Source organism: Odocoileus virginianus, chromosome 12 (assembly GCF_023699985.2).
Source record: "Odocoileus virginianus isolate 20LAN1187 ecotype Illinois chromosome 12, Ovbor_1.2, whole genome shotgun sequence".
NCBI lineage: Eukaryota > Metazoa > Chordata > Mammalia > Artiodactyla > Cervidae > Odocoileus > Odocoileus virginianus.
In genome coordinates this window covers 59,486,163-59,494,244 of record NC_069685.1, presented here as the reverse complement: position 1 = coordinate 59,494,244, position 8,082 = coordinate 59,486,163, and the positions used below count along the sequence as shown (strand labels likewise).

Sequence of the window (8,082 nt, the reverse complement as noted above, 5' to 3'; positions counted from 1 at the left end):
ATTTCAGCTTCAGCATCAGTCGTTCCAATGAATATTCAGGACTGATTTTCTTTAGGATGGACTGGTTGGATCTCCTTGCTGTCCACGGGACTCAGATTGTCTTCTCCAACACCGCAGTTCAAAATCATCAATTCTTCGGTGCTCAGCTTTCTTTATATTCCAACTCTCACATCCATACATGACTACAGGGAAAACAATAGTTTTGACTATGCGGACCTTTGTTGGTAAAGTAATGTCTCTGCTTTTTAATATGCTGTCTAGGTTGGTGGACCAGGGATCAAACCAGGGCCCTCTGCATTGGGAACATGGAGTCTTATCCTCTGGGTCACCAGGGATATCCCATGATTATCCCTTTTACAGATGGGGAAACAGGCTCAGAGAGAGGATGTGACATTTTGGGGTCTCTGGACTCCCAAGCCAGTGCTCTCTACCACCCTCCTCAATCTTTCTACCCTCCTGAGTGCAAATCCCCATGGTGGAGTGGGGGAGGGCTGGGAGGCAGAGAGAGAAGGCTGTCAGAGACAAAGGGCCACTGTGGCCGCACAATGGTGACAATCCAAGCCAGATGACAGGCACTGGGCTTCAGGGGCATCCTGGAGCACACCTGCAGCTCCCTGCAGACAATGAGAAGCCTGTGCTCCTGGGGGCACAATAGACACCCTGTGTTCAGGGGCCTGCCCGTCCCTGCCCCACTCTGGGGATGAGAGATGGCCCTGGCAGCCACCGCCTGGACTAGGAGCAAGGGGCAAGAGACTGGTGAGCTCATACATGGTGGTGGTGGGAGAGGGGAGTGGGCAGCCCACCCACATGGCAGGAGCTGGAAGGTCTCTGTTTCCTGGCCTAAACACTCCACCATCAGCGTGCTCTTACCTTGCCTGAAAGTGTATTAGTAGCTTTCCATTCCCTCTAGGAAAGCAACTTAAACATCTCAGAGCTTCCGTTTCTCCATCTGTACAATGAAGGGGATAGATTTCACTTGGCAGAGATGCTGTTAGAATTAGATGAGGGAGGCATACTGAATGACATATAGTAATGGCTTGAGATGTGTCAGTTCCTTTTCATGATGGGTGAAAGGATGGATGGTTGGTGGGTAGGAAGATGGGTGGATAGGATGGGTGAGGGGGTGGATGGATGAATGAATGAATGGATGGAGAGGAGATGAGTGGAAAGATTAGATGAGTGGAAGGCTGGCTGGATGGATGGAAGGAAGAACGGATAGATGGGTGAGTGGATGATTAGATGGCTGGGAGATTAGATGAGTGGAAGGCTAGCTGGCCAGATGGATGGAAGGGTGAATGAGTGGAGGGATGGATGAAGAAAGATGGATGAGTGGGTAGATGGATAGATGGCTGGATGAATGGATGGGAGATTAGATCAGTGCAAGGACAAGTGGATGGAAGGAAGGGTAGATGGGTAGATAGATAGATGGATGGATGAAGAAGAAGATAGTTGAGTGGAAGGCTGGATCAGTATCAGATGAGGGTCTGGGTAGCAGGTGAATGGAGGAATGGCAGATGGAAGGAGGGATGATGGCTGAGAAAGTGAGGGAAGGCTTCTAGGAGGAAGTAAGCTACAGATAAACAGAGAGGAAGGTGTTGTGTGTTCCTCAAGGGCAAGCTATGTGCATCTCCCAGCTCTAAACCCACATCTCCTGGCCTTCTCTCCCTCCCTCCCCCCACCAAGAACAGATGCTCAGAGATCCCGTCTTCCTGGATCTCAAGTCTGTGCTGATCAAGGTCCCAGAGAGTCCCATCTCTCACCAGGCCCTTCCAGTGGCTTGGATGAAGACTCCAGGTCTCTCTTCATCATTGGTGGTGGTGACCAAGGCAGGAAACTTGGAGTCAGGTGGACCTGGGTCCAAGTTCCAGATCTACCTCCTACTTGCTGTGTGACTTTAGGCCTGTCCCTTCCCGTCTCTGAGACTCAGCTTCTTCTTTGTCCACTAGGCATCCTGATCACAACCTCACTGGTATTGTGGGCAGCAAGAGAGATGGAAAACTCAGCAGTGGCCCCAGGACTGGAAAAGGTCAGTGTTCATTCCAGTCCCAAAGAAGGGCAATGCCAAAGAATGTTCAAACTACAGAACAGATGCGCTCATTTCACATGCTAGTAAGATTATGCTCAAAATCCTTCAAGCCAGGCTTCAGCAGTATGTGAACTGAGAACTTCCAGATGTACAAGCTGAGTTTAGAAAAGGCAGAGGAACCAGAGATCAAATTGCCAACATTCATTGGCTCATAGAGAAAGCAAGAGAATTCCAAAAGAACATCTACTTCTGCTTCATTGACTATGCTATAACCTTTGACTGTGTGGATCACAACAAACTGTGGAAAATTCTTAAAGAGATGGGAATACCAGACCACCTTACCTGTCTCCTGAGAAACCTGTATGCAGGTCAAGAAGCAACAGTTAGAACCAGACATGGAACAACGGACTGGTTCAAAATTGAGAAAGGAGTACAACAAAGTATGTTGTCACCCTGTTTATTGAACTTCTATGCAGAGTACATCATTCGAAATGCTGGGCTAGATGAAGCACAAGCTGGAATCAAGATTGCCGGGAGAAATATCAATAACCTCAGATATGCAGATGACACCACCCTAATGGCAGAAAATGAGTAAGAACTAAAGAGCCTCTTGATGAAGGTGAAAGAGGAGAGTGAAAGGCTGGCTTGAAACTCAACATACAAAAAACTAAGATAGTGGTATTTGGTCCCATCAGTTCATGGCAAATAGAAGGGGGGAAAGTGGAAACAGTGACACTTTTTATTTTCTTGGGCTCCAAAATCACTGCCTATGGTGACTGCAGCCATGAAATTAAAAGACACTTGTTCCTTGAAAGAAAGTTATGACAAACCTACTCAGCTTATTAAAAAGCAGAGATACCACTTTGCCAACAAAGGTCCGTCTAGTCAAAGCTATGGTTTTTCCAGTAGTTATGTACAGATGTGAGAGTTGGACCATAAAGCAGGCTGAGCACTGAAGAATTGATGCTTTCAAACTGTGGTGTTGGAGAAGAGTCTTGAGAGTCCCTTGGACTGCAAGGAGATCAAACCAGTCAATCCTAAATGAACTCAACCCTGAATATTCATTGGAAGGACTGATGATGAAGATGAAGCTCCAATACCTTGGCCACCTGATGCGAAGAGCCAACTCACTGAAAAAGACTCTGATGCTGGGAAAGATTGAGGGCATGAGGAGGAGGCAACAGAAGATGAGATGGTTGGATGGCATCACCGACTCGGTGGACATGAATTTGAGCAAACTCCAGGAGATGGTGGAGGACAGGGGAGCCAGGTGTGCTGCAGTCCTGAGCGACTGAAGAGCAGCAACAAGAGAGATGATGGAGAGGGAAGCTCCCAGTAGCAGGTGGGCAGTCACCAGTCTGGCTGAGTTAGGGCAGGGGAGAAGCAGATGGCAGCGAGGAGACTCAGGACTCAGTGCCCCACCAGCCCTGACCTGTCCCCTCCTTAATCCTAATGGTCCCGTCTCCTGTCCTCTGATCCCTGAAACAGGAAGGAGCCAAAGGGACATTTCATGGCTTAAAGAGAACAAGCAGGAGACTCTTGAACCACAGCCACCTCTTTGGAATTACCCAAAAGGGTTTTTTAATTAAAAATGAGAAGTTGGGGACAGGTTCATATCCATAATTCAGGGCCTGGGGTTGTGGCCACCCATAGTTTCATTACCCTTTATATGCGTCTCACTCGTGGCATGATCTATACTGTTAAAATCCTGCATGAAAAACAGGCCCAGCTTTTCAGATGGAGCTGTAAATATTGACCCTGCCAAACACGGGTTCCCCTGTCATGGAAACTTTGGGACTTTTAAATGCAGCTTAAGACATCCCGGAGCTGTCTCTAAAATTTAGTCTTGCCTTTTCCATCTGCTGTGATTAACGCTCAGGGCATGGGAGAGGCGCCTGGGGACGGGGACATAGAAGTTGAGAGGGGAGGGGTTAGGGGACTCTAGCTGTGTGGGCCTGACATCCACCCCCGTGGGGTCTCAGGCACCCTAGCCCGGAAGGTCTGACAGGGCAGGGGATGTGGTAGGGAGCTCGTTCTGCCTCCGGGAGGGGGCTTCTCAGGGCCGCTCTGTGGGCTGCTCCATCTCTACCCTCCCAGCCCCCTCCTCATAGAGCCAGGGTTCCCCCCTCACCCCTCCCTTTCTTCTTCTGAATACATGTGCTCTCTCTCTCTCTCTTTTTTTTTTTTTTGGCAGCACGCTGCACACCATGTGGGATCTTAGTTCCCCAGCCAGGGATTGAACCCATGCTCCCTGCAGCGGAAACCTGGGGACCTAACCACTGGACTGCCAGGGAAGGCCTCTCTTTCTTTGCCACACTCTCTTGAGCCTCTAGGCTTTCTCATCTGCCATTCCCTCTTCCTGGAATGCTTTTCCACCCTGGGGTTTCTTCCCGTCTCTGCCTGCATGTCCGCTCCTTGGGAGATGGTTCCAGTGCCAGGCTAGCGGAGGGGCCCTCCGTCTGTGTTTGCCGGGGTTGTAGCAACGTCACACTGGGCTTTCGTTTCTGCGTGCTCATCAGCCCCACTCTGTCTGTCTGTCAGCTTCCTGGAGGGAGGGAGACTTTCTTGCTCTCCACCAAGCCCCCAGCTCCAGCACCAAGCCTGGAATGTGGAATGAAGATTGAATGGCAGCGTGGGTTTGGGGACAGGCCTGAGCATCCCCACTGGAGGTTCGCTGTGTTACCTCCTGGGCTGGACCATGTGGCCCTACCCAGCTTTGGGGGTAAGTTTGAAGGCCTGAGGGTACCCCAGCTGGGCCCTCCCTCCAGCCCAGGGGCAGGAGCTGAATCACAGACTGTGGGCAGGGGTCCACTCACCAGGGTTTAGGGGGAACAGCTTCTATGAGAGATAAATCTTATGTTCAAAGTGTATCATTCGATGGTTTGCAGTATCTCTACAGAGTTTTGCAAACAGCACGACCATTTTAGAACATTTTCATCATTTTCCCCAAAAGGAAACTCCTCGATTGTTAACAGACACACACATATGTGCACACACACGCACACACAGACACACAGCCCCTGGCAACCACTCCTCTTTCTGACTCATGAATTTGCCTATTCTGGGCGTTCCATGTAAATGGGATCGTATAGCACATGGTCTTTGTGACCGGCTTCCTTCACTTGGCATCACGTTTTCAAGGTTCGTCCACACTGTAGCACGTGTCAGTGCTTCATTCCTTTTTCAAGGCTGAATACTATTCCACCATTTGGATGGACCACGTTTTGTTTGTCCCTCCCTCAGCTGATGGACATCTGAGTTGTTTCTGCCTTTTGTCTTTTATGAATAATGCCACTTCGTGCATTTGCGCACAAGTTCTTGGTGTGGACACATGTTTTCATTTCTCAGGGGGTAGACATTGGGGAAGAGAGGGAGTTCCCTGGCGGTCCAGTTGTTAGGACTTGGCGCTTTCACTGCCATGACCTGAGTTCAACCCCTGGTTGGGGAACTGAGATCCTGCAAGCTACGTGTTGTGGCCAAAATTTTTTTTTAAAAGAAGCCGAGAAGGAGAATGTGCTTGGGTGTCGTGATGGCATTTTGGCAGCTCTGAAGCTTTCTGGTGGCCTCCTGGGTGTCAAGAGGAGGTTGTGCTGAGAGACAGTGGGAGGGGAGGGGTGCCAGGTGGAGAGGAACATAGCAGTTCCCAGTTACCTGCCATGGTATCTGGTAAGTCTCTGAGCTTCAACCTCCCCATCTGCCAAATGGGGACAACCAAGGCGCCTCCCAGAGTTGGTGGGGACCATGGGAAATGACAAGATTGCAGGAAGTAGGCTCACAGGAAACATCCTCCTTTGCCAGGGGTGTAAAGGGCCCTGGAGATGCTCAGTTGACTGTCCAGTACCCCCATCCCTGTCAGCAGGGGATATAGTTGAAGAACCAGACTTGATGGTATTTGACTACGTTGCCCTGGAAGGAAGGTATCATTACAGCCCCCATTTTGCAGATGTGAACACTGAGGCTTCAGGAAGCAAAATCACTTGCTGAGGTCACAATCCAGTCCCCAGTCTTACAGATGACGTCTTTCCCTCAGCCTGCTCCCAGCCTGGCCCTGTCTCCTGGTGGCTATGAGAAGCAACAAGAAACCAGGCTCCATTTGTGGCTGTGAGTCCCTAGATGGCTGGGGTTGTCTGTTTTGTCCCCCGATGTGGCCCCAGTGCCCAGAACAGCCCTTGGCACAGAGCAGGCACTTGGCAATTTTGCTGAAAAGATGTGTGATTTGGAGACTCAGTTTTCCCATCTGTGAAATGGGTATGACATCTGACACCACCACCCCCACCCCCGGCACTGAGCTTGAGAAAGCACTTAGCACAGAGCTGAGCTTTTCAGATGGCGTTCCCACCTCTGTGACTCCTCAGTGGTGTTGTGGGGGTGGGTGGGAGACCAGCCCTCACCTGGAGGTCACTCTTCTGGGAGGAGAATGGGGTGACAGTCAGAGTCCGTGGCTGGTCCTGCTCTGGAGCTTGTGAGGGCATCTGGCCCCTGCTGCTGCATCCCTCTTCCCAGGCTGGGTATACCATCAGTCAGCTCCTGCACGCATTTGTGGGGTCCCAGCTTCAAGTTCTGCCTGTCCTGGAGGGGTCAAATGAATGTGTCTTCTGCACAGAGGTGCCTGGCTCCTTTGCCAGCTAATGGATCCAGTTAGTGGTGGCTCAGTGGTAAAAAAACCTGCCTGCCAGTGCAGGAGACGCAGTAGATGTGGGTTCGATCCCTGGGTGGGAAAGATCCCCTGGAGGAGGAAATGGCAACCCCCCTCCGGTATTCTTGCCTGGAAAAAATCCCATGGACAGAGGAGCCTGGTGGGCTACAGTCCATGGGGCCGCACAGAGTCAGACATGACTGAGCATGCTGGATATGGATAGTGATGTCAAGAGGCCTCTCCCCTGTGATTCCAACACAGTGGCCAGAATTTTAGTCCAGATTATCAGATGCCCAGCCCTGCCGCTTGCTCACCCCAGAAACCGTGGCAGCGGGATGGGTGTCCCCAGGGTGGGGGTGATCAGAGACCTGGCTTAGCGTGGGCCCTAGCTTCCCTGCCTCCACTTGCAGGCACTGCTCCCCCAGGGGGTCAGCCCCTGCTCTCTGTGGACTGTGGCCTGGTGAGGAGGAGGGGTATAAGAGGGAGCTCGAAGCCTCCCTGCCTTTCCCTGAACCGGCTCACGAAGGTAGCACCGCTGACTGTAGAGCTGAAATTCCCCCGGGGCTGCCAGGCCCAGAGCCCGCGCTTTGTCAACCTCGGTGACAGGCCAGTGCTGTTATTGTGTTGTTATTATTATTGTCAACATCACTCCCCTGGATACACTTGGCAAATGGCTGCCCTGGTGGAAAAAGTCGTGGGGCGGGATTGAGGGCCTGGGTCCTGGCCCCTGTCTGCCGTGGCCCCAGCGACCTCAGCAAACACCACTTCCCCGGGCCCGGAGCCGCCGTCCCTACAGAGGCAACATCTCGCAGTGGCCGAGACCTGGGCGGGGAGCTGGGCTGCCTGCTCTGCTCTGCATAAGCAGGTGAGCTGGGACAGGTGACTTCAACACTCAGGATCTCCGCTTCCTCATCTATAAAGAGGAAGAAGAGTTCTCACCCGGCTGGGCCGCAGTGAGGATCTCGGCCGGGGTTACGCGTGCATTGTCAGACATTGGATTGAACTGAGTGGGGGAGGCGTTGTAGGAATGAGACCACAGGGAGACCCCTGACCCCTTGGCTGTGGCAACTGCGCAGGTAGCTGTGTGAGGGGGTGGTCCTACCGTGTCACCCGGAGGCTGCGGTTGGAGCGGCCGCCGGTCGTGTCATTTTCCAATCTGCCACAAGGAATCAAAGGCTCTGACGGGCCTGTTAGCGCCCATTCTCCAGGGATCACTCAGACAATTTCCACAGCGCTCCGTGACAATGGGCCGTAATTAAGGTGTCAGCATATCATTTAGCCCTTTCAGAGCGAAGCCCAGAGACAGGCCGGGCAATCTGCAGCCTTTAATGAGAAATGCTCAGAGGGAGTGGGAGGGTGGGAGATGCGTGGGCGTGGGAGTGGGTACACGTCCCTCCTCGGACACCTTAGTTGACCCAAG

At 52.0% G+C, this 8,082-nt stretch overlaps 1 long non-coding RNA gene across 2 annotated transcripts; it reads left to right on the top strand.

Annotated features, from left to right (window-relative positions):
• The first annotated feature begins 677 nt into the window (after nucleotides 1-677).
• LOC139037807 (uncharacterized) lies at nucleotides 678-5,348 on the top strand. Of its 2 annotated transcripts, XR_011490722.1 has the most exons (3): nucleotides 678-756; nucleotides 1,947-3,368; nucleotides 4,221-5,348. It is a non-coding gene; the product is annotated as an uncharacterized lncRNA (long non-coding RNA). The 2 variants fall into 2 exon arrangements; XR_011490721.1 differs by lacking the exon at nucleotides 4,221-5,348 and having other exon boundaries at nucleotides 1,947-3,629.
• Nucleotides 5,349-8,082: the final 2,734 nt, after the last annotated feature.